The 22,251-nt window shown below is 43.3% G+C and overlaps 1 protein-coding gene across 2 annotated transcripts in view; it reads left to right on the top strand.

Annotated features, from left to right (window-relative positions):
- The first annotated feature begins 1,653 nt into the window (after positions 1–1,653).
- Positions 1,654–22,251, top strand: part of JAK1 (Janus kinase 1) — a 224,532-nt gene continuing 203,934 nt past the window's right edge. Inside the window, exons 1-3 of one of the 2 annotated variants that reach the window (XM_080656377.1) lie at positions 1,654–1,777; positions 2,111–2,306; positions 2,792–2,986. The gene's annotated coding sequence lies outside the window, so the exon portion shown is untranslated. The remainder of the gene's footprint in view (positions 1,778–2,110; positions 2,307–2,791; positions 2,987–22,251) is intronic. The other variant, XM_080656378.1, reaches the window with a different exon arrangement.

Genomic DNA, 22,251 nt, shown 5'->3' with positions numbered 1-22,251 from the left:
TATTTCAGAAGTGTTCCCCATCTTTAATTTCTAGGAAATTAATTTTACAAAGCAGAATTGCTACCATACAATTTCTGCCCTTCCATACCCATTCCCCACCCCCTATGCCACCCCCACCCTCCATCTCCACCCCTCTAACAGAGATACCAGGTGAGTGGGGCCCCATCTGAACTCCACTCTAATCAAATGTGACCTTGAGCAACTCCCATCACTACTCAGGGCCTTGGTTTCCTCCCCGGTAAAATGAGGATCCCTGGTCAACTCTCAAGTCCATTTCTGCTCCGAATTATGAAATCAAGACAAGAAACCAGAAACTCAAGAGAAACAAAAGTGAAACTGCCCAAAGGAAATACAAATGCACAAAATTTTATAGCTCACTGAAAAACGTGGCAGAGTTCCCACTTTTACCCCCAGCAACCCTGGACACGAGACTTGGGAAAGAATGAAATGTCTATCACGCCCGCTGAATGTGAATAAGATCAGTGTAACACGAATCCACCTTGCTTCATGCAACTGCCTTACACAATGCTCCCGACCGTTTATTAGAAATTTCTTCCACGTAAACCAGTCCTTGATGTATGTATGGTCCGTTCCCACATAACACCCCCGCCCCCGTGGAACGCCACACAAGGGTGTGTCCCAGTTTGGGAAGAGAAAGAGGGGTAAAGAAAGAGGGAGGGATTAGATGCTGCCTGGCATTGCCACGCGGTTGTCAGAAACAACAGCATCGAAGCAAACTATTTTAAAACTTGGGAAATACGTATCCTTTCTTTCCTTAGGTAATAGCGAGACTTCTCGGAATGTAACCCAAAGCGGTACCCTCGCTCGGGAGCAACAGCGCGAGCTCTGGGGTGGACCGGCAAGCGGAGGCCGCCAGAAGGGATCGAGCTGACAGCTTCGCCGAGCCTGTGGCGCGTGTGAGACCAGGGCGGGCGACTGCCAAGGCTAGAGGGTGCGATCTAGGGTCACTGGGCTCACTAGGTTGGAGAATGCTCCCTGTCCGCTACGGCGGAGCCTCCTTTCGCCGAGCAGAGGAGGGAAGGGTGCACACGCGCGCGCACGTGCACGTACACACACACACACACACACACACACCCCACCCCCCTTCCCCGGGAGTTGTGTCTTGTCTCCCTTTTGTTTTTCTCCCTTCTCGGTCATGAGACCCGGAAGTTTGTGTGTTTTTGAATCCCGTCTCTCTCCCTTTTCCACCCTCCCTCCCTCCCCCCCTCCCCCCCTCCCCCCGAATCTATCACATGCCAGAGATAGAATAAAAACAGAAAAATGGCGACGGTCACGTTGTGGCGAGCCTTACTGCGTCATTAGATAATCCTCATGCAAATAGCGGGAAGAACAAAGGAAGGGGGGCCCGGGACCCCGGGGGCGCAGGTGGGGGTGGGGGTGGGGGCGGGGGCGGCGGGCCCGGCGCGGGGGCGACGGTGCCGGCGGGGTCCGGGCGCCTGCGGGAGGAGTGTGGCTGCCGGGCTCCGTGCCGCCGAGTGCCTACGTCCGTGTGCGCGGCCTGCGCCGCCGTGGAGCGTAGGCTGTGGGCGCCGGAGCCCGGCCGGGGGCGCAGTGAGCGGTGGGGGAGAAGAGGCATTGGCGAGGCTGGCGCGGCGCTTGCACACGCACACACACCGCGGGGCTCGGCGGCTCGGCGCCCGCGCGGGGGGCGGGCCGAGGGCGGGCCCGGCGGTGGCGAGGGCCGCGGGTTAGCCACTGCCCGGTGCCCGCTAGCCTTCAGCCACCTGGGGGACCGCACGCATCTCGTCACCTCTGGGTAGGCAGCGGGGCGGGGGCGCGGGGCGGGCCTGGGGCTCCGCACTCCGGCGCGGACTTGGAGCGTGTTGCTGGGCTGGGTTTGTTGTTGTTGGGGTATGTTTTTCTTCCTGCGGGTTGGGGGGGAGGGGGGTGACCTCGCCCACGGGCATTTCCGCGGTTTCCCTTGGCCCTTGATGGGACGTCAGACAATCGCGGAGTGGAGTGGACGAGGGTGCCGACGGCCCCCTGGCGCCCGGCTTCGGCCCCTGGAGGGGAGCGGCGCGGAGGGGCGGGGCGGGTGTGTGTGTAAATGTTGCGCACTCGCTTTTCCTCTGCCCCCGCCTCCTTCCAGGGTGCTGGCGTGGGTCCCTTGCGGTCCGGCGGCGACTGTAAATAGAGCCTGGATGTTGTTTACATGAAGGATCCGGCGGGAGGAGTCTGCGAGGAGGAGGCGGAGGAGGAGGAGGAGGAGGAGAAGGAGGAGGAGGAGGAGGAGGGAGCAGAGAGGAAGACCGGAGTCCCCGCCGCGGCGGCGGGCCAGGGTGAGGGTGAGCCCGCGCGCGGGGTCCGGGGACGGGCGCTACCACGAGGCTGAGACGAGACGCTGGACCCTGGGGTAGGAGAGAGAATGGGCGCGGAGCGGAGAGATGGGGTCTGTCATCATGGCATTTGTAGCTTGCAACCTGCCACGCAGATTCTCCGGGCTTGGAGGGAAGAGGGTGTGTAGGGAGGGCGGGGAAGCCTCAATTTCTCTGCGCGTTCATTCTCCCATCTCTGGTCTTTTCCCGCTTTCTTCAGGTTCACCTGTTTATTTTCATCAGCCAGAGCTTGCAGTTTTTTTTACGTAGTCTTGAGAGGCCGTTTCTTTTATTAGAAACATTGGGGATGGGGGTGTATTGCTGTAATTTATGCCGGTCCAGGTCGGTTTTCAAGAAGGGGGAGGGGACTTGGCGGACACCGCCTGCTCCTGGCCTTAGCTGACCCCAGGCTTCTCCCTGCCTTCCCGGGCCAAAGAATCCTTTCCTTCACTCAGCTGCCTGCTCGCCAGAAGCCACCTTCTTGGAGAAGAACCACACCTGTGCTTATTCCCGCTTTGGAGGAGAGGTGAGCCAAGAAACCAAGGAATCCTGTGTTCCCTCAGAGCTGTTAGCCAACCCCGCATCCCGGAACTGGCCAGAAAGTGCTGCTTTCACCTGCCGGTTGCCCTGGACACATCCATCCCTGCCTGGCTAGTAGTGGTTTACAGATGTGTTAGGATTTTCTTTTTCCTCTGGACCTGCACCCCTACCAAGGAGCAACTAACTACTGCGTTTAGATTGAGAGACAGAGGTCTCCCCCCTCTACCCACCCCTCTTGGCCCAGTGCTATTATTTTTTCCCAACTGGGTCTTGTAATGGAATCCTCAGCTGTCCCCTTCCAGTCCCCTTCATGCTTCCCCTAAGAGCATAACCCAGAATCAGGCCTGAGCAGTCTCTGGCTCTCTTTCCCTGGGCCCCACCCTGGCCCCTCTTCCTTTTCCAGAGCCAAACAGGCCTCCCAAAGCAGAAGGCACACCCAGCCCCAATTCTAACCATACAAAAGGGAGGAGAAAACAGTGGAAGGGAAGAGACCCAAAGGTATCCTTTCTGTCCTGAATATCCCCCAGTGTTTCCCTCTTCAAGTTTCTGAGATTTATCACCCCTTTATTCTCCGAGGTGCCTCCCACCCTCTTTGCTCCTAGCCCTGTGATAGATATTTGGGGAGGTGGGGATGGTGGGTGGAGAAAGAGGTTGTCACCCTTGTTCCCTAGTTTGAGACAGTTTCCTTCTCCCAGTCTTTTCATTTCTGAGATCCTTAAAGAGTGTAATATGTAAATATGTTTTCGTGCCTAATTGAACTTGTTTTGTTGCTGGCTAAGGAATAGCTGGGACTCAAAAGGGAGGGAGGGGAAAGAGATGAGGAGTGAATGTTCCCCCTAGTTTCCACCATCAGAGCATCCCTGGAGTTGCCGGAGAGGACCCTTCTGTAAAAGCCAGCGGTCTCCCTTCGGTGACATCACACCTAAGCCCTTCCAACTTTAGCTTCAGAACAGGAAGAAGGCTCAAAATAGAACTACCTTAGGAATCCAGCTCCTTTAGAAAATCAACTTTTAAATCAGCTGCAGGGGAACACAACTTTGACATGGGGAGAGGAAGCTGTAGTGTTTGTAATTGGTTCCTTTGGGTAAGGGTGGGGGCATATATATTCAGAAAAGCTTTTCTCAAGGCAACTTAGGTACCTAGACCAATGAATGATTAATAGGATGGTTCGAGATTCATTTATTGAATTATGCATGTTGCATTATGTCAACAACAAGCATTGTTCAGAATGAAGTAAAGAGGGGCTCCTGGAATGTGGGCTAGAGAGGTTGCTAGAGATAAAGCAGGGGTAGACTAGGAAGGAGCACTTGAGGAAGGTGAAGAACCCATGGGTGCAGTGACAGCTACTGTAGTACGGAAGTGGAGAAGCTCAATGTAAACAATGGCCATAACTTTGAAGGGTGACTTAACCTCCTGGACAGAGAAGTAACAATGTCAGTCAGGATTTTCCACATTTACCTCCAAAACGAACTCCTTTGAATATCTTTGAATCTCAGTGTCTCCATTCTTTCTCTGAATTGAGATGTGCCTTTCTCTCTGAGCTAAAAGAGTTGTTCAGTCTTGGAAAGAGCTGCTTAATGAATGACCATCACTGAAATATTGACAATGTAAGTAAGGATTAGTAGTGGGGCAGAAAATAGGTAGCATAATTTGAGCACCTGGTGAGTGATGTAGAAGGAGTTGCTGTTGAATGGGGTAACTTCTTTTAATCTGGTTCAGGTTTAAAAGAAGCCAGGTAACAGGGTTGTCTATACCTACATTAATACAGTAATCACTCAGGTGGCTGTCAAGCATCTGAAATATGGCCAATACACCATTCTTAAAATAGATATTTGATTCAGGTATTGGAAAATTTAAATACATTTGGAAACAATTTGGGCACATGCATGTACTTTTTAAACTAAATTTTATACAATCCAAATAAGTATTTCTGATGAAACTTAGTGTTCAAATTGAGATGCATTATAAGCATAAAATATGCTCCATATTTCAAAGATGTAGTACAAAAAAAAGAAAGTGAAATATCTCATGAATAAATTGTTTACATGTTCAAATGATAATATTTTGGATATACTGAGTTTAAATATTAAAGTTAATTTCATCTGTTTATTTCTTTAATGTTGCTATTAGAATATTTTAAATTAAATATACTAGTAGCAATTACATTTTCTTCTGTTGGATGGTGTGGGCTATAACATCACTCCTTTTGGTCCATGGATTGACTACAGAAGAAGTGAATGCATGACAGTTACTGCATGTTTATCAGTCATCTACTTTTCCCTGTCTTTTTCCTTCTGGAGATTTGGGGACCCCCAAGAATTGTTATTATAGTACATGAGACCTCATAGTGACTGCTTTGCAGATTGCTATTCAGGATGTGTACTCTAATCAAGAAGGTCAGTAAAATGTGCAGGGTACGAGAAGGGTTAGTGGAGGCAACATGGGAAAATTTAGGCTCCCACACATCTGGCTATAGCTGCTTTTATGAAAGACTCATAAGGATGCCAGAATATATCCAAGAACAGTGTGAAGCACAGAAACAATTTTGACAGCTGGTGGCATCTTAGTGATTCCACTTGCCACTCACTCACCTTTCTTTATTTTCTCTTCCTCCTTCATTTACTTTCTATCCCCAGCCACCATCAGCCCTCCATTGGTGGTAATTGTGCCCGGGGTTTGGTTTTGTCTCATGAAATTAGTATTGGTACTGGGAGGGACTTGCAGGACATTAAGTACTATCCCTTTATTTTATCGTTGACAAACTGTCAAGTACTTGTCTAAGACCATACCTACAGAGGCTGGAATTAAATACACACTTTTGTTGATAACCTACTTAGAGAATCCCTGGGAAATAAAGAGGTTCATCAATTAATCACATGTTTGTTGAGCTTGCACTTTGTGGAAAGGACTGTTACTAGTGTTGTGAGGGACATGAAAACAGTCCCTGACTTTAGGAACAGTCCTGTTGATTTGAGTAAGAAGTAAACAGTGCCAAATTCAGCAGCAGGATACGATATAACACTTAACAATGAGTGCAACCCCACTGTGGCATATGTTACAAGTAGAAATGTGTTCATTTCACAGATTTAGGAATAGAAGCTCTGAGAACGGTAGACTCCGCAGAAAAGAGGAGTATGATTTTGTTTCTGGAATAGGCCACAGCTCTAGAATTGGAGGTCAGCGCAAGGCTTTGGTATTCCCCGTTAGCTGTCTATTAAGGGAATTTGAGAATTTCAGACCCAGCATTTTTAAATGGCACAGCTGCAGTAATGAGGAGATCATGGATTAATTGGAGACCGTCGGGGTTTTTAGAGATGGTTAACTAGGGGTGTATCATTTTGACTAGTTATTCTACAAGGGTAGAATGCTGAGGTGAAATTAGAGGAAAACTGACTTGTGAGCAGACTATAAAATCCAACCTCTGGGGGGAATAAATGGAATTTAGAGCAAAAGCAGAAAGTAAAATAATTGTGGAGTAGACAGAGTAAAAGTATGTATGCTGAGTGAACGTGTAAGGGGTAAAGGCCTATGTAACAGAATTTATGGGCCGGTCCACTTACGTGTAAATTTTAGTCTCCTGGAACCTTTTTGGACTAAAACCCCGGTCAGCATAAGCAAGGAGGCACATTCTTCTTTCTGTCTCTGCATTATTGTATGCATACTTTTCTATCATAGATTTTTTCCTCTAGATGGGCCAGCATGCTAAGGAGACCATTTAGAAGTCAGTGCTCTAAGTAGGTAACAGTGACACCCCCAGTTAATGCTTCTCTGCGAGAATCAGGGCAGACTGCACAGGCAGTGGCCCTTAGCTTTTTCTTGCCTTTTCAGCCAATTTCTTTCTCCTTTAAAAAGTTTCCTACCAAACTTTAGCACAAGTTTTTTAAACACTCTTATTATAGCAAAGCTTTGCAATAAAATGCTAATATACATTCTTTGTGCCTCTGACAAAGCAGTAGTTGAAATTTGAGCATTTTTTGTTGACAGTACATTCTTATAATATCACAGTTTGATCAAATTTGCATATATTATAATGTCACTGAGTTGGATTATGGTTTTCACATTGGGAGGAAAAAAATCACACCTCAGTAAAAGACTAACCTTTTTAAACTATTTTTTGTTTAAAAGTATTTTCAAATATTTTGTATTGCCAGCAGCTTATTATTACCTTTAGTTATTTAATATATGATCAGATGCTTAAAGGTTCAAAATAATTGTATTTTCATTTTCTATTCATAGATAAGAGGGACATGACATGGTTTTTGTGTGTGCCTTTGTACTACACAAGATTTAAAAGCAAGTTCTTTAGTATATTAGTCAGAAGTACTCAGTTTTCTAGAATCTAGATAATAATATTTGGTGCATGCATCATGAAGAAATTATTCTCAGTTGTATCATAGAACTTAATTTAAAAACAATTTACTCTCTGGAGGAAAACCTTTTACATCACTATCTCCTTTTCCCTCTCTTACTTGCAGTACGCTTTTCATGCTGTGGCATGAGCACCTGGATTCACTTGTTTTAAAATCAGAACAATTTTATATTTGTAAGAAAATTTTATGGAAAAAGAAATGTTTCTGATGGATTTGGTTGTTTTTAAAATACACATTTATAAGGAATAATTTCCAAGAAGAAACAACACTTACATTTGTGAAGCATTTATTACTATTTATAAAATATAATTCTGAAAGCCCATGTTTTTCTTGAAACTGCTTTAGAGTTTTTCTGAGAGAATATTAATTTCAGTAACTATTCACAGAATAACAATTTGCTTTTTATTACTTGGGTCTCTTGTTTTTTAACCCCCAATTTAGATAGAAAAAAATGGAAATGAGAGAAAAATAAGGAAATACCCTTTACTTACTGTACCAAAATGTTTAGTTGTCTGGGTTTTGGTCTTGGCTAATAGAGTGAATTTCAGCTTTGTAGTGCATTACAAACATTAAGTTCATCTTTGTATACTTCATACTTATTTTTTAAAATATATTTTTATTGATTCCAGAGAGGAAGGGAGAGGGAGAGAGAGATAGAAACATCAGTGATGAGAAAGACTCATTGATTGGCTGCCTTTTGCACACCCACTACTGGGGATTTAGCCCAAAATACGGGCATATGCCCTGACTGGGAATCGAACCCAGGACCTCTTAGTCCATGGAATGGTGCTCAATTCACTGAGCCACCACAGCCGAGCAGTATAGTTCATATTTAGACACTCAGTTGCACTAGTATTCAATCATAGTGAAGGACAGTCTAATAACTAATAAGTGCATCAATTTTATTTATTTGTTCCCATACTTACCCTCCCTGGAGTACCTCAGAGTGAGTATTCATCTTTTCCAAATCAGAACTTGTGGCCAGAGGTGTTTAGGTAGTAATTTTTTTATCCTTTTTGATGGATTAGCTATCTTACATTATATTCTCAAATAATCACAATATCTTTGTTCATTTAACAGATGTTTATAATTTGGGTGAAAATGTGCAGCTATTTCCAGGAATCTTAGGTTATGGGATCCAACTTTTTCTTTTAAAAAAATCTTCATTGCCCTCTCGTGTTTCAACTTTGTATTACATCAGTTGGCTAAGACCTAGGCAATGACCTCTTCAACTTTTAGATATTTTTGCACTTTATAGAATGTTGTTTTAATTTGTGTGTAGGTGGATTATTTCATTGGATATGACTTTCTGAAGATAAGGTCAGTTTCATAGTACATAAAGTTAATAATTGAGCTAAAAATCGTTGTACTTTATTTTTTTGACTCCTGCTGATCAAAAGAATTTATTCTTCTGACTTATATGAAGTACAGTGCTAAGATCTAATTTGCATATAATGAGTCTTTGAAACTGAGCAAATGCCTAATTGAAAACAATTATTTTTCAAATACCTATCAAGTTTCACCCATATTGAAGTAACTTGAGAACTTACGACCAACATGGAAAAAAGCCAAGTGAATCATGGTTTTCATAAGTTGGTTTTCTAAAGCCTGAATTCCAATTTCAGATTTTTTTTGTACTTTTTTATTTAAAAAGTACATCTCTGAAATGACTTCAGGGTGTACATCTCAAAGGTACAGATAATTTAAAAGCATATGTTGATTTTTTTAAAAGGCATTCTAAAGTTTGTTAATGATTCTTGCACCACCGTAACCATAGGATTGACATTAACTAGTGTGAAAACCAGCCCACAGGTGTGCTAAATACATAATCACCAGTGTCATCAATTTGAGTACATTCTTAGCACTCAGAACAAGAACAATGTCTTTTTTTTTTTTTAATATATTTTATTGATATTTTACAGAGAGGAAGGGAGAGGGATAGAGAGCTAGAAACATCGATCAGCTGCCTCCTGCACACCTCCCACTGGGGATGTGCCCGCAACCAAGGTACATGCCCTTGACCGGAATCGAACCTGGGACCCTTCAGTCCGCAGGCCAACGCGCTATCTACTGAGCCAAACCGGTTTCGGCATGTCTTTTTTTTTTTTTTAACTAATGTACATTTCTTCTTAAAAATAAAGCTCCCACTAGTTTCTGCTTTATGATCTGAGATACTGAGAAAAGTAAGAATCTTAAGCAAAAAGTATATGTTTTCAAAAATCCTTTTGTTTGTGTAAAGTTGTGTAATCTGAATATCTACTTGATGGAGTTGGATGGCCAGATTGAGGTAGACCAAAAAAAACCACTGGGCTCAGTCATCAGACATGGATTTGAGCCCGGGTTCACCATAATCTCAAGTAAATCACCTAACCTCTCTTAGGTTTTTATTTTCTATATGTAAAATGGGCTCCAGAATCCTTTCTTGATGAATGAATGAATAATTCATTGACAATCCTGTACGGTTCTTGTGGAAAACCAAATGAGAGAGTGCATAGAAAATTGTTGAATGTCAGGCAGAAGTGAAGTATTATTGCTGTTTGATAGGGAACACTGGGAGAACAGGGACCATGTTTTACATATCTTAGTTTCTTGAGCATCTAGAAGAGGTCTTACAACATTGTAGTTCCTCAGTAGCCCAATCTGCATGGCTCAGTGGTTGAGTGTTGACCTATGAACCAGGAGATCACATTTCAATTCCAGGTTAGGGCACATGCCTGGTTTGTGGGCTTGATCCCCAGTGTGGAGCATGCAGAAGGCAGTAGATCAATGATTCTCTTTCTCCCTTCCTTTCTGAAATCAATAAAAATATATTTAAAATAAGTAAATAAAAATAAATATCTATTTCACCAGTGATTGAATCAAAAGGATAGTGTCAGTGAATCGATGCATGGAAGAAATACACTGTGAAACATAGATGGAAAGCTTACTGCCTAACATGTTTGCTCATCCTCATTAATATGTATTAAGTCATGTGTTTGTCTTTCATTCTATTGTAATTCAGCTGGGCCTCTTACTATTTCAGCATCACCATGCTCTGGGCTATGACCCCACTTTTCCTTCTGCTTCTCCACATATCGAACCAGAAGGGGATCTTTCAGTCTTTCACTTCATGGGGAGCCTTCTGAGGGAGTCGTGCGGTCAACCAGAAAGGACGCCACCAGCCCGCACAGAGACTGACAGGCTGCCCTGGCTCAGTTATCACAGTGCTGATGCTGTCCATTCTAAAGGTACAGTACTGTGATAACTGAAGGATGGCAGCCAACTTGCCTTCCATCGGAGGATCGAGTCCCAGCGTGCCAGAAGGAAGATAGTTGAAAAAGGCATGTGAAATAGGTGCGGGAACCCCAGAACCCTCCTACACTGTTCCTCCATTGCACCTTCTCTTGCAGGTAGAGAATATTGTTCTATCTGTCTTTGCATAGGGATAAAGGGAGTTGGGTGGCTGTTTGCACAGCAGCATGAAGACTTGTACCGAATGGACATGGAGTAAGATCTTTGACATTTTTAAGAGACTGGTATTTTGGACATTTATTAGGATCTTTGAAACTTGTAGGAGACTGGTATTAGATAAGTACTGAGTGTGAATTAGTGTTTTTGAAGTGATTGTGCCGGTTTTAGAAATGTAAATGGTGATCTAACCAGAGTAGCTTGGCACTTGTCAATATTAGATGTTCAGAGTGAAAATCAACTGAAATGGAGAGAGAGAAAGCCCTACATGTTGAACAGCATTGTTATAATTCAGAGGTTTTCAACCCTTTCCATCTCATGGCACATAAACCAATTACTAAAATTCTGCGGCACACTAAAAAATGTTTTATTTTTTGCCGATCTGACAAAAAAAATTGGTATAATTTTGATTCATTCACATCAGATGGCTATTGTGTTGGCTGTTGTCATTTTATATTTGACAACCTATGGGAAAAGAGGTCAGTGCCCCTGACTAGTCAGGTATTGCATGGTTTAAAAATTCTTGTGACACACCGGTTGAAAATTACTGATATAATTGCATGAATAAAATTACATCTTTTATTTAAGGAATGGATAGGGGCATAGCATTTTGTTTTTCGAGAACATGAATATTTAAAATGGAATGTAATTTTTAAAATGTTTGTTGAATGCCCATGTTATTGCTGATGGCATCACCTTTACATGAAAATAAAATGGAAATTATTTTTATCAACTAGTTAAGGACCACCTTGCAGTGTCATCTAGAACAAGTCAGTTTGACAGATATGAAGCTATAAATACCAAACCAATGGAAGATTTACGTAAAAGACTAGGAAATTTTACAGAGCACACATTTTCAACTTGCTTCCTACTTGAGAGAGTATTGTTGGGGTGGGGTTATTAAAGAAGCCAGGGTTTCCCGCATCCCTCCTCCCTCAAGACTCCTTAGGAAGCTGTACCCATGGAATAGCAGCAGATGAGAATAAAAGTGCGCAACTTCATCATATGTTAGATCACAGTTGGCTGCGAGATTCAGATAATTTCAGGTAGTTTAGGCTCATTGCCTAAACAGGACCTCTTACCTTTTCCCAGGTACAAGTCTGTATCTGAGAACCTTACCACTGGACGGCTGACTGGTGAGCAACCTAAAGCAGTGACGTTATGCTTGGGCAAAGAGAGAATAAGGGCAGGCCCTACTTGGCCCTGCTACCGTAGGGTGAGCAGCCAGGGTGAAGGGAAACAGTATGTGTGATGTTTTAACATACAAGAGTCCTGGTACCCACTAATCAGCACAGCCCAGTCATTGTCTTAGACTTGGGCCATTTGTATTATAAAGCCCTTCACTGGAACAGAGTACAGGAAAAGGGAATGGGAAGCAAGTGGCAAGATAAAGCCATGCCTCCCTGTCCAGAGAGGCTCTGTCTCACCATCCAGTCCTCAGACATTCCTGGTCGTTGCTGGTTCACACAATTCTCTTCAATCTCTTTCCCCTTCTCCACCCAAAGAAGTAACCCCTTGAACCATACCTTCTTGGCCCTGAATTGTTATTTTTCTCATGCCATTGACCACATTATGGACAGTACCTTCACGTATCTTCATATATTTAGAATTTCTCTAAACTGCAGGCCAGACTATGTTTTTGATTAATTGTAGGGAATGATGGCTCTGCCCATTTGTGTATTAAACCACCAGCCCTGCTCCCTTAAACAGAACAGGAATTTCTGACAGAAACCCTGGAAGAACTTCTAAGAAAGGAAAATTCTGGATTGGTGAATTCTCAAGTAATGGGAAACACTTTTAACTTGCAGTAGTATAGCAGGTGGAAAAAGTGCTTCAGGGAGTGAGGCGTTGTGCAATCATTGGCCTTGGTGAGGATTTCACCACCTTCCCCAATCTTCCTGTTTTCCCATTACTAGTTCCATAAAAATTCAGGTTTCATATTTACCTGACCTTGATCCCAGGATCCACACCTGAGTCTCTGGGATGTTGCAGAGGTGAGTTTTGGGTGTAGTTTGGAATCACCTCTGTATTTCTACAGACGGAACCATACTGGGTCCCGTTTCCTGTCTACAGAAGCCCGAGGCTCCATCTGCTGCAGGAGCTCCAGGACGCTTGCCTGGGCCTGGAGGTCCTTGGCCTCTTCAACGCAGTTCATAGATGTAAGGTGTTCTAACAGGTTAAGTGACAAGAGAAACCTGATGGGGGTTTTCCACTGCTTTGATTGATACACGCAGTGCTTTGGTGGTTATAGTCATCATGTTTGGTTTAGGTATGTGAGAATGGGAAGAATGGAATAAACAAGAATTACCATATGATCCAGCAACTCCACTCTGGTTATATACCCAAAGGAAGGATCTCAAACGTAATTATACACCAGTGTTCACAGTAGCATTCACAAGTCAAAAAATAGAAGCTATCCAAATGCCCACTGATGGATGAATGGGTAAACAAAATGCAATTGCATACAACAGAATATTCAAAAGAAGGAAGAAAATCCGATGCTGCAACATGGATGTCATACATTCATAGATCCAGAAAATGGAATGGTAGTTGCTCAGGGCTGGAGGAAGGGGGCAGGGGGGGGGGGGGAGGGAGTGGGGGAGGGGGTTGGGAAGTTCATGTTTAATAGGTACAATTATTGGGAAAGAGGAAAAAATTCTGGAGATAAGTGGTAATGGATTCTCAGCAGTGTGAATGTACTTAATGGCACAGAATTGTGCACTTTAAAATGGCTAAAATAGTAAATTGTATGCGTATTTTACCACCAAAAAAAGGCATTTCAAGGGTCATAGCACTGTTACAGCCAACAACAGGATTGAATTGATTGCTCTCTTAGTCTTCATGGTGAAGATTAATTGCTATTTCATGTAAGCAATTAAAATGTAACTTCCAAGTCCTTAACATTTAACGTTGTCTTAATTTCTGGACTTTTAGAGGTATTCCCAGAGTTTCTGACGTAGCAGAGCTTTAAAGTTTTGTTAAATACAAAGAAAACTAAGTGTAACAGTTAAAGTATTGAATTAGAAAAAGGCCTCAACTGGAAGTCAAATGATGGAGCATCCCTTGATGGTTTTATGCCTTTTCTTGTGAAGTTGGGCACCCCCCTTGGAGTTGTGGTGAAGATAAATAGATAAATATATACACACATATATGTATATACATGACTATTTTGATCACTAAAGCAGCATTCGAATGTGGCATATTTATCCTCAGAATGTAGAAATACACTGAAACAAGAATAGCAGTATTTTTAAATTGAAGTTTTAAGAAAACATTCTAATAAAACTAGCAACTCAAGTGTTATCAGCCTCATTAAAAAGAGCTTGCTCTGGATCACGAAAGATTTTTCTATTAGTTGTTGTATGTTTAAATTGAAAATAAAAGACATTAAAAGCATATGGATTAGCCCCAGCTGGTTTGTCTCAGTGGATAGAGTGTCCGCCTGTGGACTGAAGGGTCCTGGGTTCGATTCCTGTCAAGGGAACATGCCTGGGTTGCGGGCTCGATCCCCAGTGGGGGCATGCAGGAGGCAGCCGATCAATGATTCCCTCTCATCATTGATGTTTCTATCTCTCTCCCACCCTCTTTGAGATCAATTTAAAAAAAACCACAAATGCATATGGATGAGAACTGGACAGCAATAACCCCTAAGTGCTCACATGCTTTATTAGCCATGGGTAAAAGTATTCATTGGTGGCCCTGTCTTCTACTTCACAAAGCTCTTATTTGGGGCCATGCTTTAGAAATCAGATTTAGTTGTAGGAACTACCCCTACCAGATTTCATGCGTATTCTACCTTGATCATACCACACAATTGGAGCTGAGACTGAGCTTTATCCATGCCACACCAATTTCAAGTATTTTCCTATGCTTAGTACATTTTTAGCTTCCCTGAAAAATCAGCCAATTATAAATGTGCAATTATTTACCTATACCCTTCTTAAACTGGTATTTATTTCTTGAAATCGATTGTTCCTGTGCTTTACACGGGGGACTTTTTCCCCTTAAAAATTGCTTTCTTAAAACTCTGCATTCATATTTACATTATATATCCTCATCTAACATAGTTCATTCTCACCATTACCAGTTAATGTTTCACCACATGCATTCTTTTTAAAATATGTGTATATTTTTATTGATTTCAGAGAGGAAGGGGGAGAGAGAGGCATCAGTGGTGAGAGAGAGTCATTGATCAGTGGCCTCCTACACACTGGGGATCAAGACCACAACTTGGCATGTGTCCTGACCAGAAATTGAAACGTGACCTCCTGGTTCACAGGTTGACGCTCAACCACTGAGCCACGCGGCCAGGCACCACATGAATTCTTCATTAAATATGAGCAAGAGTAAGGAAGGCACCAAAAAGCCACTTTGTATTTTTCTTTCATATCCACATGATGATTGTGAAGATTCCCAATGGAAGAGAAGGCCAAGTACAGGAGCATGTGTGGAACATTCTCAGCTGGGGTACTTTATTTTTATTTAAAATATATTTTTTCATTGATTTCAGAGAGGGAGAGAGAAACATCAATGATGAGAGAGAATCATTGATCCGCTGCCTCCTGCACGCCCCCACACAGGACTGAGCATGTAACCTGGGCTCATGCCCTGACCAGGAATCAGACTGTAACCTCTTTGTTCATAGGTCTACACTCAACCACGGAGTCATGCCGGCAGGGCTCAACTGGGGTACTTTATATGTAAATTGTTTGAAAGGGTTTTGGGTTGTTATACTTTCCTCTAGTGCAGTGGTCGGCAAACCGCAGCTCGCGAGCCACATACAGCCCTTTGGCCCCTTGAGTGTGGCTCTTCCACAAAATACCACGTGCGTGCGCGCACATACAGTGCAATTGAAACTTCACGGCCCATGCGCAGAAGTCGGTTTTCGGCCCAGGCGAGTATATTTTGAAGAAGTGGCGTTAGAACACTCAAGGGGCCAAAGAGCTGCATGTGGCTTGCGAGCCGCGGTTTGCCGACCACTGCTCCAGGGTAATACATGTTAAAACAATTCACATAATTGAAAATGGAGTAAAGTAAGATGATTACATCTTGCTTTATGCATTTGGACTATTACTCTCCTTTTATTTTCCATGCAATTGTGAAGAGATGGGTAGTAAAGTTAAAAAGTAGGAAGACATAGAAGACGGTTCCAAATTAGTCAGTGGGAAATTCGTTTTCACTTTGTACTACTATCTTTGTAAATTAAATTCCAGACACATTGTTTAGATTCTCATTGCTTGTTTTTGGTTGTTTTCTTCTTCCATTTTGAAAATGAATATCTTTGGACGAGGAATGTCTTAGGGTCAGTTGGGGTAGTGCATAGAGCACTTGGCTGAGAAGACTCTGAGGCCACACCTGGGCGCCACCGAAAGGAATGCTGTGGCCATCTGTCCATGTCTACCTGTTACCAATTATCGGTGTCTGTTGTAGGCATCAGATTGAGAAGTAGTGGTACATTATCTAATCCTCTTCTAGAATATAGTATTTTTAGTACACAGGTGTAAATCCTCTAGCAACGCAGAAATTCTCAAAGTTATATTGATAAAGACTAGATTTCTGGTAAGCTATGTCATTAGGGATATAGACACCCTTTATGGAAACAGCATTATAAACTTTTAAATAAAAAGTCTACCAGTGTAATGTATAGTGTTATGTCTAGACATGAATCCTTCCCATTTATTATCACTCATTGATTTCTATTTTGAAAAATCCTGACTCACCCATCAGGTCTCAAATTATTCTAGTACGATAATTTGCTATTCTGTAGTAAGTGCATTTTGTGCAATCCTTTGTATAATTTACATGCGTAGCATCTTGTATAAGTAATAGTATCAGATAGCTACAAGAGGCATTTTCTTTTTATTGTTTTTCTAATTGACAGGATTATTTGCTTGAGACAAGCCAATATTTGTTGAGTGCCTTTGTACCAAAGCACTCATTTCATTCTAATTCAAATCTTCAAAGATTAGAAGAGTTCTCTACATTTCACAGCTGAAGAACCTGCCTACCAGGCTCACAGAGGGTCCCCAAGCCACACAGCTAGTAAGTGGGAGAGGAAGGGTATGAGTCCAGAACAGGAAAAGGTATAAGAAATTAAAGTAAGGTAGAGTTAGTTCAACTTTGTTCCGGAATGTTGGTTAGCTGGTGAGGCTTTGAGAAGGAACTAGACCCAAAAGCGCTTCAAAACTTATACACCACCATCTATCTGTACTACCTTCCCACTCTAGCTTCCGATGCCTTCTCAGCTGTGCAGCTAGAATTACCTTTTAAAATGAAAATTTGATCATGATGCCACTTTGTTTTAAAACCCTCTGATGGCCTCCTTTATTCTTGGGATGAAGACTACTGCCCTTAACACACCCCATGAAGTCCCAGGCAATCTTGTTCCTCCCTCCCTCCCAAGTCCCATCTCCTGCACCCAGCTGACCTTTATTCAGGAAACCAAGCCACTTCCCACCTCAGGTGCATTTCCTTCTACCTAGCATACCGGTACCATTCATTTCACCTGTTATCTCTTTTCCTTCCATCTCTGGTTAAGTATTAATTTATCAGACCCCCTTCCCTGACACTCTTAACCAGGGGTCCTCAAACTACGGCCCGCGGGCCACATGCGGCCTGCCCGAGGACATTTATCCAGCCCGCCAGGTGCCGCTGCCTGTCCTGCTTAGCAGCCGACTCGTCCCGGGCCCGCAGTGCACATAGGAATTTGGTCATAGTTTTTTTTTTAAACTATAGTCCGGCCCTCCAACGGTCTGAGGAACAGTGAACTGGCCCCCTGTTTAAAAAGTTTGAGGACCCCTACGAGTCTTAACTATGTCCATCCTCCTGACACTCCATGCTTTTCCTTCAGAGCACTTGTCACAATTGAATTACATAGACTGGGATGTGTGCTTACTGTCTCCTTGGACTGTGAGTTCCAGGAGGGCAGGGACCATGTTTCTATCCATTGCTACATTCACAGTGCTGGGCACAGAACCTGGCACGTAGCTTGCAGCAGAAATCTAACGTGGTGTGAGATACTGAATGGAATATTTCCTGTTTTCTAAGAATGAGTGGGAAGAGCCCAGAGCTAAAAACCCATTTTTCTATGGCCAGAGATCTGCAGCTCTGTGGCCATCACTTCCTGCAGAGCTTTTTCTAAAAGGTCTTTTCAGCAGAGCCAGCTTTTGAATTGCCCTTATCCCTCACACCCATGTAAGAGGGCTGGAGGGGGCAAAGATGTCACCTTCTGTCTGACAGTTAGAAAGCCACTGTCCCAGAAAGAGTTCCCCAGGCCCAGGCCCTGTGAAGCTATGAAAAGGAGTAGGAGGAAAGAGAGATGCCACATTTGATGGGACAAGGATGATAGGTGTCTTGGACACAATGGTCTCAAGTGAATTCCTAGAAGTGTCTTGGGACTTAAGCTTTCTGGTTAGTGTCCCACAGAAGAGCACCCCTTCCCCCACAACACATGAGTGGACCCATCAGTGCCTCCCAACAGAGGTAACAGATGTTCCCCAGGAGTGAGCCAGGATATAGATGGTATCTCAAAGTACAGGCCTTTGGCCAGTCATAAAACTCCCCCGCCAAGGTGGGGTAATTCACACAGGGAGGGACTCTTTTGAACTTCATGAAAAGGAGAGCCGACATTTTTTTTTTTTTAATATATTTTATTGATTTTTTTACAGAGAGGAAGGAAGAGGGATAGAGAGTTAGAAACATTGATGAGAGAGAGACATCAATCAGCTGCCTCCTGCACGCCCCCTACTGGGGATGTGCCCGCAACCAAGGTACATGCCCTTGACCGGAATCGAACCCGGGACCCTTGAGTCCGCAGGCTGACGCTCTATCCACTGAGCCAAACCGGCTTTGGCCTTTTTTTTTTTTTTTTAAATATATTTTATTGATTTTTTACAGAGAGGAAGGGAGAGGGATAGAGAGTTAGAAACATCGATGAGAGAGAAACATCGATCAGCTGCCTCCTGCACACCCGCCACCAGGGATGTGCCCTCAACCAAGGTACATGCCCTTGACCGGAATCGAACCTGGGACCCTTGAGTCCGCAGGCCGACGCTCTATCCACTGAGCCAAACCGGTCAGGGCCCGACATTTCTTGAAGAGCATTTTTGAGAGAGTTTATTTCAGCAAAACCAGCTCTCAAATTCACTGTGATGGTAATGAAAGGAAACGACTAGAGAATAACCTCACGGGAGGGGTGGGGGAAAGAGGTCACCTCACCTCCACCCCAAGCCTCACTTCAGCTGGAGAGAGACACAGAGCTTTGTGTTGAACATGAGATTAAAGTATTCATTGAAATGAAACATTTAGCTGGTAATAGGGTGTTTGAGATGTTCTTCTCAAAAGGAAAGGGGAAGCTCGACTACAAGTAGAAGTTTGTGGATATAAGATAATTTCATGTTTGATTCCTCACTAAGTTGAAATTCAAAAGAGTTAAAATTATTCATTAAAAGGGAAAAGGAGCCCTAGCCGGTTTGCTCAGTGGACAGAGCATCAGCCTGTGGACTGAAGGTCCTAGGTTCGATGCCGGTCAAGGTCACATACCTTGGTTGCAAGCTCCTCCCCTGCCCAGGTCCTGGTTGGGGTATGTGCAGGAGGCAACCAATCGATATGTTGCTCTCACATCTATATTTCTCTGTTTTTGCCTCTTCCACTCTCTCTGAAAATCAATGGAAAAATATCCTCGGGTGAGGATTTAAAAAAAAAGGAAACGGACTATAAGATATCCCTTCAAGAAAGGAAGTTGCATGTCAGTATTTTACTTCCCACTACTTATAATGTGTGAAGGAATGGAAATACCAACTCAGTCCTAACACTTCCAGTGGCCTTATGACACCCACTACTATCCCCTCACCCTTCTCCAGAAAGTAGAAGGCAATTGAGCGAGACAGCAGAATCCAGTAAGGAGATTTTCTCCCAGCAAATGTGGCTGAAGGAAACTTGCATGAGGGTAGGTAGAGATTTCTCCGGTGATACCTAGGTTATCCACTGGTGTGAGGCCAAGACACCACATCTTTGACCTTTCTTCTTTGTGACCAATAGATTCACTAAGATATAACAAAAATAAAAACCTTTAGATGCACCTGCCTTTAATAATGTCAATCCTATCTAGAAGTCAAGTTGTAAATGACCGACAGAAACCTGCATACTAGTTGTTAGTCCCATCAGTATGCCAGCAAGGATGAGAATCCTAGATATCATTTGCTCCAGCATTTTTCAAACTGAAAACTGATTTAAATGTGTCTTGGCCAGCATTTAAAAAAATAAAACAAGAGTGCACATATGTGGGATCTAATGAACAAAATAAACTGTTGAACAAAATAGAACCAGGGATATAGAAGCATAGAACAGACAGCATCTTAGGAGGAAGTTGGGGGAGGGTGGGTGGGTGGGTGGGAAGAGATCTTGAATGCATATATGCATAACCCATGGACACAGACAATAGGGTGGTGAAGGCCTGGGGTGAGGGATGAGGGTGGGCCAGAAGAGGTCAAAGGGGTGAGGAAAAGGGACATTATGTAGTACTTTCAGCAATAAAGATTTAAAGATTTAATTTTTAAAAAAAGACAATAGAGTGCCTGGCATGTAATAAGGATACTACTATGTAATGAACTTTGCAGGTGCTTGCTTGATGTTTGTGTGTTTGTATACTGGGACACAAATGTATTTTTCACTCTGGTTTCAGCTAAGCTCATAAGTCACTGGTTTAGATGTCAGAGTCTAGATTCCAGGTCATTTCATTATGTATTATAAATTTGGGAACTGAAGCCCAGAATGGTAAAGACACTTGTCCAAGTCCAGCAGGGACAGAGGAGAACTCAGACCTACATCTCAGCCTCCCGGCTAATGTTTATCCCTCTTCTCACCAGCCCAGAGACAACAGCAATAGTAATAGCTAATACTTAGTGAGTAATTACGTTGTGTCAGACACTGCACTAAATATATCAACGTATTTCATAGAGAAGGGTAAGCCGGCTTTGGGTTTTGTTTCAGGTAAATGTTTGTGGCTAAACAAAGACTTCGATCAGTGCTGCAGTCCAAGGCGAGATTAAATACAGAAGTTGTGAGTAAACATTTGAAGTTTTTATAGCCATTTGTCAGAATAATTTTAGGTCTGTCAAATCTAGTAATAAAAACATTGGCCTGCATTTTGTCTTCAATTTTTTTTCTAGCCGTTCATTTTTATTATGTTATATAAAACTATTAGTCTATGATGGAGTGGCAATAAGAACAAACTGGTCCTTCACTGTGGATAGTTTGCAAAGCACTGGCTTAGACTCAGCAAAGTCGACCTCCTTGTCATTTGATGCCTCTTTCCCTTGTATTGGGAGGACTAGTGGAAACTGCACGAATACCAATTAAACACCCCAAAAGCTTTCATTTACTTCAGAATTTCCAGAGAGAGACTGATAGGGATGTGAGTTTACTAGTACTTCCTCCATCTGGGAAAGCAGAAAGAGCTCCTTCCTTGCAAAGCTGTCCCCATGAGGCCGGCCAGTGTGGCCAGCATGGCTCAATGGTTGAGCATCGACCTATGAACCAGGAAGTCATGGCTCGATTCCGGGTCAGGGCACATGCCCGGTTGCGGGCTCAACCCAGTGGGGGCATGCGGGAGGCAGCCGATCAATGATTCTCTCTCACCATTGATGATTCTCTCCCTTCTCTTCCTCTCTGAAATTTATATATTATATATATATATTAAAGTTGTCCCCACAAGAAAAAAGTGCAGCAGAGAACAAACTAAATTCTCGTTCCCCAAGACTCTCAGTCAGAGTGGTAAGAAGCAGAGGGACCTTGCCTGCTACAGAGGCCTCTGGGAAAACTAGGAGCCTGTGTATCTCCTTGACTCGCCAACTCTGTGGAGAGAACACACTTAATAAATCCTTTCGGACTGCTTGTTGGCTGCATCCTCGGATTTGTACGAAGAACTGTTGTGAGTGAGTCAGTGTGTCTTTGTTTGCATCTTCTGGAATTCCGAAGACCGCAGCCAAGGAGCTAGCAAGGCTGAGCACTGGACTGAGCATTGAATCAGCTGAACACTTGCTGATGTTTTCCTGGTTTGTTCTCATAACAAGTGACCTTAGTCCAACTCCTAGCAACACATGATTGTGGAATGCTCCCTCCTGAGGAATACTGCCTTGTTTTTTCATTCTGAACACACTGAAAATCGCTGAACAGGCAGATGAGTTTGTTTAGATAGTAATAATGTAAGCTAACTGTACCTGCCATGTGCCCAGTATTTTATATATGTTATTACGAAGTGTCGAAATCGCCCTGGTCCAATGGAACAAAAAACAAAGGCTTAGAAAAGTGAGGTCACTTACCTGATGCAGTGCAGTTCAAGCCCCAGTGTCTGTGTTTCTAAACTTCCTTCAGGTTTTTGTCAGCATCCTTGCGCAAAGGAGTCTTGCCAGAACCCCAAGGTCATGACATTTTCACTCCTCCCATCCGAAGATAGTGGCAGGATCCACTTCCTTTTGTTTTTGACTTTGGGTACACATACCTATAGAGTAATTTAGGAGCGGGATGATGCATTTAACTGGAGCTCCTGCAAGTAGAAG

This window comes from Plecotus auritus (genome assembly GCF_963455305.1).
Source record: "Plecotus auritus genome assembly, chromosome: 2".
NCBI lineage: Eukaryota > Metazoa > Chordata > Mammalia > Chiroptera > Vespertilionidae > Plecotus > Plecotus auritus.
The sequence above is the reverse complement of the archived record's forward strand: the minus strand, read 5'-3'. Positions and strand labels throughout refer to the sequence as shown.